This window comes from Gavialis gangeticus, unplaced genomic scaffold (assembly GCF_001723915.1).
Source record: "Gavialis gangeticus isolate Ggan-Ray unplaced genomic scaffold, GavGan_comp1, whole genome shotgun sequence".
Classification (NCBI taxonomy): Eukaryota; Metazoa; Chordata; order Crocodylia; family Gavialidae; genus Gavialis; species Gavialis gangeticus.
In genome coordinates, this window is record NW_017728994.1 from 35,719,184 (window position 1) to 35,728,254 (window position 9,071).

A 9,071-nucleotide genomic window follows, 5' to 3' on the forward strand; every position below is an offset into this window, starting at 1 on the left:
CGGAGGTGGTTCAAGCACCTACACTGAACACCTTCAAGAGAAATTTGGATGCTTATCTTGCTGGGATCCTATGACCCCAGCTGACTTCCTGCCCTTTGGGCTGGGGGCTGGACTCGATGAACTTCCAAGGTCCCTTCCAGCCCTAATGTCTATGTCTATATGTTCTATTTTTACTATGGAGTTATAATCAGGACCTCAACACTAAGACAGCTTTAATCATACTTTAACTGCAAATCGCCACTGAGGTATTGAATTGGTCCCATGTTCTCATTAAAAAAATAAAAGTTATAGAGAAAAAAAACCTCAGTTTAGAAAGCATTCAGCACCCAGCAAGAATGGATTTGGCATGGGGGCACAGCTGGAGTCATGCATCTCTAAAATTGCCAGAGTCACTTGGCTAAAACTAGGCCCTTTAACCTTATTTTCAAATGGGTTCTTGCGTGTGAACAGGGAGCTGTGCTTGGAATGCTGTACTTGGCTGACTTTTCCCTCCTTTTCCACTTGGGTCCCCAGAGGCTTTTTTTTTTTTTTAAAGAGACATTTAGGAAACTTGAGGTTTTATAACAAAACAACAAAAGTGGTGCAATTCTGTAATAAAAGTCATTTTGGGTAAGTCAGTCCCTGGCTTTCTGAATACAAACGACATGAAAGGCTTCTCAGAGCTGGGCCTCACTGTAATAAATGCCTGTTTTAGGGAATGCTTTGGCATGGGTTTTATCTATTTGCTGCCATACACCATTTTGACACTTAAAGAAATCCAACAGTTGTTGTGACTCTGGTTTATTCTGTGTAATAAAGCCTCCTACATATTTCCATAGCTAAGAAAGTCAGCTGAGTATAAGCATTTTTTCTGCAAAAGAGTTTTAGTCTGTTACTAATTGCATCAATAAGTATCAGGGAGACTTGAAGAGAAATATGTCTTGGCTGAAATTGGCCCATTTATGCCTGCTTCTCATTTAGCAATTGTTGGCCTTTGAACCACTCCAGCATCTTCTAAAACTCAACAGAATCATGTCTCATAAAAAAGACACACCAATTTAAAAATGTTTGTATCTGGTAGAGAGAAAGAGCCACAACAAATCCCAAGAGAGTGAACCAGGGATGCACACCAGAAATCAAGAACATCTGCAGCATTAGCTGTGATGGAGTCAAATCCTGCAAGGAGGAAGACTCATCATATACCTGAGCAGTTAGTCACATACTTCATCTGGAGAATAGAAGTTCCTCCTTGGTGACTAAGGCCCACAGCAGTTCAAATGCTAGATAAACCCCCATATAGAGGAAGGTTATCTATTTGGCTGACACTAAATTAAAGCAGTAACTTTCTGAGCCAAAAACCCGTTGATTCTCACTGGTTTGAGCTAAAGATATCTGCTTTTGAGGTAGTAGATACGAGTTCTTGTAGATGGTGTGGATAGATTCATAGATTCATAGATTGTAGAGTTGGAAAGGACCACAAAGGATCATCGTGTCCTACTCCCTGCCCCTGGCAGGAAAGAGGACTGAGGTCAGGTGACCCCAGCCAGGTGTCTATCAAGCCTCTTCTTGAAGACCTCCAAGTTAGATGATAGTACCACCTCTCTTGGAAGCCCATTCCAGATTCTGGCCATCCTTACTGTAAAAAAATGCTTTCTAATGTCTAACCTGAATCTATTCTCCACTAATTTGCCCCCATTATTCCTAGTTACTCCTAGGGGTGCTCTGGTAAATAGTGTATCTCCAATTCTCTGTTGTTCTCCCTTAATAAACTTATAGGTGGCTACAAGGTCTCCCCTCTGATGTCTTTTGTGAAGGCTGAAGAGATCCAGATCCCCCAACCTCTCCTTGAAGGGTTTTTCACAGAGGCAACTATTCATGTGAATAGTCCTCCTCTGAACCCTCTCCAGATTCGCTGTGTTCAGCTTGAAGCGCAGCACGCAAAACTGGAGACAGTACTCCAACTGTGGTCTGACCAATGCAGCACAGAGGAGGAGCATCACCTCCCTCAGTCTGTTGGTCATGCATCTGCTAATGCATGATAAGGTCCAATTGGCCTTGCTGATGGCTTCGTTACACTGCTGGCTCATGTTCATCTTGGAGTCAACTATGGCTCCAAGATCCCTCTCAGCCGCTGAGCTGCTGAGGAGGTCATCCCCAACCTATAGGTGTGCTGGGGATTCCTCCTCCCCAGGTGGAGTACCTTGCATCTATCTTTGTTGAATTGCATCCTATTTTGTTTTGCCCATTGATCCAACCTGTTCAGATCAGCCTGTATCTGCTCCATGCCCTCCAGTATGTTAACTTTGCCTCATAACTTGGTATCATATGCAAACTTGGAGAGGGTGCTCTCCACACCCTTGTCCAAATCACTGAAGAAGATATTAAATAACATTGGTCCAAAGACCAAACCCTGCGGGACCCCACTGCCCATCTCCTTCCAGGCTGAGATCAACCCATCCACCACCACTCTGGGTGCAGTCCCTAAGCCAGTTAGCCACCCACCTGACTGTGTAGGTGTCCACTCCACAGCCTTCTAGCTTCCCTTTGAAAATAGGATGTGAAACTGTGTCAAAGGCCTTCTTAAAATCCAGGTAGATGACATCAGCCTCAGATCCTGTGTCAAGGCTGTGTGAGACCTGGTCATAAAAGGCTATAATGTTTGTCAGGCAGGATCTACCTGTAATGAACCCATGCTGGTTTCCTTTCAGCATCATTTCCCATGCTGGGCCTTCACAAATGCACTCTTTGATGATTTTTTCCAGTATTTTCACAAGGATAGAGGTAAGACTGACTGGCCTGGCTCATCCCTTCTTCCCTTCTTAAAAATGGCCACCACATTGGCCTTTTTCCAATTCTCAGGGACCTGTCCAGAGCACCATGAGAGCTCAAACAGCTGTGCCAGTGGCTCAGCTATGACACTGGCCAATTCCTTGAGCACCTGTGGACAGAGGTGGATAGATAGGGGTATGGGTGATCTACTAACACCAACAGCCTGAAGTGAGGAGCAGTTGTGGGGAGGGAATTGGAGCCTAGAATGGAATATACATCTCAGGTTAATTGTTAGCACCTTTTGTCAGGTGTCTAAACCTAAAGCTACTGAATGTCCCATTTTGAAAAAAAAGCTATCCAAGTATCAGATGGAATTTTAAAAATCAGCATTTTTCTTAGTTTAAATTTTCTGTCCCAGGAAAGCATGTGGCAGGTGGCACCATAGAATGACATGTTCTTTTCATTTCCAGCAGAATCATTGCCTTAGTGCAGTGCTGTCCCCCACAATATTCTTTGGTGAGCGGCAGAGTCTACTGGCACATGTGCAGTTTTGTGTGAGATTACTATACCCAGGTAGTAATACTGCTTCTGGTTAGAAAGGGCTCCTAAACTGAAAATAGGGTAGTGCCTTAGTGTGGTACTGAGTTTGTGGCAATACTGGAACATTGTTCTCTCAGCTCAAGCTATCACCATTTTAACAGGTTTATTAAAACTCATAGCTTGAAGCTTAGAACTTTGGCCTAAAATGGGTAACAAGGATCTTAAATATCCTTGCAAGAATCCAAACAGGGAATGCAGACACCTCGTTACTTCCCCCACTTTTAGGAACAGAATTGAAAGTCAGTTCAGCAGATGATTCTCAGAGGTTTTTTTGTTAGCAGTGTTGGGGTTTGTGCCCAGAGGTACTTGTGTCCAAGCAAACCTACTAACTCTTTCCAGTGTGACTCTCTAAACAGGACATTTTCCTCACATTCACCGTGTATTCAGTTTAACAAGTTCAGAAGCCTTGCCATGATTTTCTACAATCCTGGCCCAAGTTTTAGGTTTGTTATAAAACCCTTGTGGCCTGAAGCTTCAAAGAGCAGTTATCTGTCCCACCCCTAGATTAACCAGGGGAAGTGTAACCTCCCTAGAATTCCTCCAGTGACATTTTGGATATCACCAACACGGGCACAAACTCAGAAAGGAGAAGGGATAAAGTAGTAGTGCCCTCTTAGCAAGGATTCTGTCTAGTGGTTCATTATAATACTGATTCCTTTCTAGTGAGGATCCCACGCTCTTTTCATGGGAACATGATGGGTAATGATGCAGAAGCAGTTCCTTGACTGTGCACAATAAAGCAACAGTTCTTTGCTGAAGCAGCAGAGCTGAGCAAATTCTTCTGAGAAGCCCAGTTTCTGAGTCACATGGAAATCATAATAGCTGAATTAGATGGAGGAGATTCAGGCCAGCACCAGGTAACATGTTCCAAAGGGCTGAAGGGAAGCCTGAATTCCCCACAAGACTCTGGGACTGCACCATACACTAATGCCAAACAGATTAATCTATGTGGTAGTGCTGCACTGACTGGTTGTGCCTACACTCCTGCATCCAGCCTGATAGGGCGTCATAAATGTGGGCACTGGAGCTCTCACTCTACTCGAATTGGTGCTGCACTTATGCTTCACCCCACAATGCCACAATGTTTCCAGTCTCCTCCTTTGTCCAGTTGGGGGCCCAGGTGAAGGACACCGGCATGGGCACAGATGTAGGCACGGGTCTGGGGGGGAGAAGGATTCCTTGCTGGGTCCCACACCAGCTCTTTGGGCCCAACATGGCTGCCCCTCTGTTGCCAGCCCTGGGCAGCTGCCAGCAGTGCCCAATGCAGGGGCCCAGCAAGGGATTGACAGCCACACAGCAGAGGCAATTCCCTGCAGTAGCTACTGGCCAGAAGCTGCTTGCAGCTGGCTATGGGGGATGATAGGTCTGTCCAGAGGCTGCAGCAGCTTGCAGCATCCTGCAGCACCCTGCTGGCCTGGACAACAATCTCCAGGCAGCCGCACAGCAGTGCAATGCCAGACAGCAGTGCTGGGGTGCTGGCAGGCAGGCTGCTGTGGCCTGCTTAAGGGAACACAGGGGCCTGCAGTGCCCTCACACTCCCTGTTTATGTGCTTCAGTGCGCCACATGTCTGCATGCTTTTATAGCCTGCAGACAGGCTGCCATACAAGAAGCTCTTAGCCTGCAGCCCTGGGGCTTGCTCCAGACTAGGCCCCTAGCAGCAGGGTAGACTGGAGAGCAAATTTGCTCCTGGGTTGTGTCTACATGTGCATTACTGCTCATTAAGTAATCCCACTTAAATTTAAGCAAATTTAAGCAAGATTAAGGATTTTTACTGCATAGTAAGTGTGCACCCATATAAACGTGTATGTTTACTGTGCAGTAAACTACACTAGTGTGCAGTAACGTATCTTGTGTGGATGCACCCAGTGATCCCAAAAGCTGATAGGGGCCTCAATTTACTGTGGTGTTTGCTTGTTTTAGGAGGGATTCCCTAACCTGGACTGAGCGCTTGTTGCTGGCAGAATGGTTACAGCCACAAAAGTCTCACAGTTGTCAGAGAAAACTGTGGCCACCCACCCAAAAAGGAGGGAACAGCTGAGAATGGGGAGCAGGTATCATTACTGTAGAGGGGAGCTAGAAAAACATACAAGGGATAAGAGGGATGGGTCCATAATCAGACAGGTTATGTCTACACTGGTAGGGTCAATGATATGTCTGCCCTGAAACCTGTACCTGCTAGCCCTCTACATTGAACCCTCTTAATTCCTAGCAGCTGTCCAGATGGACTCCAGAAGTTCTACTAGGCTCCCAAACCTGATATCCACTCCATGCAAAGTAACTTACCTTCTGGCTTTCCCCTCCCTGCAAAGTCTGTAATTTTTGCATGTAGGCTGGACACAAGCACAGGAAACCCATCAGTAGCAATCCTTGTTCTGGACTCCATGCTCTTCTGCACCCCATTTTGTGGCTCCGCTGCTCATAATTAGAACTGAGTACAGAAGAGTGATCATGCACTGCTGGATCATGCTCAAAGAGCTATGACATACCTGACTGAATCAGCCAAAGTAGGGAAGGAGGAAGAAGAGAAATCAGCTTAAGAAGTGAAAGCTTTAATTAGAGACAGACACTCACCCCTAGCCACAGATACTGGTACACTAGGAACTATGAATCTGTATAGTATGAATCCTTTTCTTCCTCCCTATCCCTGCCAGCCTGTTGTCAATGGGAAAGTGGTTTAGCAGAGAGAAAGGACAGAGCCCAGCAGTAGACAAAACTCCTTCACAAAATGGCTGATCACCTAAAGGAAAAAGCAAAGGTAAATTAGCATAGCTTGTGAAGGCAGAGAGGTCAACATACAGTTACAACCAGGCTACCAAGTGGGAGTGTGGAAGATAATGTGCTGCCTGGAGAAGTCAACAGTTCACATGAATTCCCCATAGCTAGGGGAGTGTGATAAGATTTTCCCATGTGTTTTTGTCTTTTCCCCTGCTTCTATTTTGATATTCTCATTTTGTCCTGTTTGGGTTGCCATCAAGTAGCACAAGTCATGTGAACTGATTGTGCTGTTCTGTGTTACCCTGTATCCCATGGCAATTTGTCTGCATTTTGATATTTATTTCTTGAGCAGGGGACCAAGATACATTCCAGAATACCTTGTGAAGCCCTCAGAGGAATCTGTCACTTGCCCTTCACTCTTTAATTAGCCAGGGCAATCTTCTGGATCTTTATGGGCACCTATCCTACATGTTAAAACTTTTTGGTTGGAATCTAAATTATGCAGAAATTACACAGAAGTTTCAGAAATCTGGGTCCAAATTATGCAGTTTGAGCTAATTTTTAATAGAAGCAATAGTGACATGGGATGTCCTGGGCTGTCATGTGGCTGAACAAAATAGGTGGCCTCTGGTCATATTCAAACACAATAGTCAGCAATGCTAAGCAAGAAGTGGAAAAGATCTTAATGCTTTGGAGGAAAGTTTGTGGCTGTGGCTGTGGCTGTGGCTGTTTAAGACTCCCTTGCTTATGGAAAGAATCACCATAATGTTGCTTGCCTGAGACCTATAATGTACTTAGGATTTTTCCTTTCGTTATACATCTTGGGGCAGACAACTTCTCCCATAATCATTTGCTCTTGTAGGTGGAAATATCAGACAAGAAGCCTTGTTCAAACAAATTTATTGCTGTGGTGATGTGAATTCCATGCCTGGCCACATAGGTGTAAATTTGGAGCAACTATCTGGACTTCAGTGTAATTTCTCTAGCTTCACATTGGTGTGACCAAGAACTACGTTTGGCCTTGTGCCGTTTTCCCACTATAAATTGTAAGTGACTGTCAGGGCTTGGGCCAGAGAGAGAGCCCTGGAGACTGCACAGCCACAGCACAGGGAAGTTACAGCCGGGGCTGTAGTAGTGTAAGCATTCCCTAGGCACTGCTCCCTGCCAGTGTGTGTCTGGCTGAATCTAGTGGGAAATCCTGCCTAAACAAATGACACCATGGTCTACTCAGCCCTTGACCTACCTCACTCAGTCAGCTCCAGTTGGGAAGGTGATTTTTGCAATGTGGTTACTGGTAATTTAGCCAAGGCAGCCTCAGTCCCTTTTATGTCCCTATTCTTTAGTTATGGGACAGATTAGCAATGGTGGGAGTAAAACACTATTGCTCTTGCGTGGTGCACAATCCTGGTGGCCTGGTGTTATTCTGTTGGGGATGATGGGCAGTAGCCTAAGAAAGAGCTTTTGCAACAAAGGGACAGCATTTGAGGAGTATTCTTTCTTCCAGATCATGGGTTTCTCATGGCACTGAGAAATATCAGTCTTCACTAGAGCTCCTTTATGCAGCCATTTTGGCAGCTGAGTCACTGTGATATAAAGGCACAGATTCTGTAGATCAGATATATGATTAGGTCAGACTAAACAGGCCAGATTCAAAATTCAGTGGAATGCTTTAACACTGCCTCCTGGACCAAACATAATCCAGCATTGGCAGGATTGTGGACTAGAAGGTCTAACAGGTCTTTTCAGTCACTAATTTAATGGGCCAGATCCTCTTCTGGTATAAATCAGTCTTTCCTTTAACAATTTGCCTTATTTACCCCAAATGAGCTTTTGGCCCTGTGACTGTATATCTTTAGGAACTTTTAGCTGCTCAAAGGATAGTTTTACTCTTCAAAAAGCATGAAGCTGTTTCAGGGACTAACAGCAATTTTGAAATAAAACCATTTTGTGTGCAATGATCATTTACTGGACCACATCACTTCTCTACATAGTTACCCTACTTCTCAATGTAGGTATTCCAGCCAGTCATAAGTCTCTGGATATCATCCTTAAATAAGCTTTTTTGTGGTTGCTGTGATGGCCACTCCCACACCATGAGTTGCACCTCTACATGACTAGTGAATATGCGCCCACAAAAAATCTTCCTCAATGGTCCAAACAGGTGATACGCACTTTGTGCAAGATCCGGACTGTAGGGCAAATTTGGTAAGATTTCAGAGCCCAGTCCATGCAAGGTCTTAGGAGTCATTTGTGCAATGTGTGCTGAGGAACACCATTGTGCTGAAGAACACCTTCCTTGAGCTTTCCATGCCATTTGGTCTGAATATTTGACTTCATGTGGCTTTGGAGAGCATGACAGTAGGTGTTGCTGTTGATTGTGACCCTGTGCTCTGTGACTTGGACAAGGAGTGGTCCCATGCAATTCCAAAACAGAATGAGCAAGACCTTGCCAGAGAACGGTTAATTGCAGAATTTGGGAGACAGTGCAGACAAAGTGTGTTTTCACTGCATGCTCTACCTTTTGGGATCATAATGGTGGACCCAGGTCTTGTCCCCCATGAAAGTGCATGAGAGGAACCCCTTCCCTTTGTCCCAGACAGGTTGCAGGAGCTGGGGACACACTTCCACACATTGTCATCTATGTATACCTGGGCAGGTGCTTTGGTATCCAACACACACACTTCTCACTAATTCACTGATACTGAAAAATGGTGTGGATTCTGTCAGCATTTACACCTATTTCTGCCACCAGTTCAGGAATGCTCATTCACCTGTTCACACAAAAAACAGGGTCAACCTTGGCAATGTGGCCCCCTGAAGCCCTGAGGCCACTGTAGGAGCAATGATTCCCAGGGTTTTTCTCGATTTTTTTTCTTAAAGGGCCAGAGCTGGGCTGGGCGGGGCAGCCATGTGGGGTGTTGGGGGAGTGAGCGGGGGTCAGGGGGACTTGTGACAGAGCCCCACATGTAGCATGGGGCCGTAGGGGCAGCCGGGATCACCCTCCTCC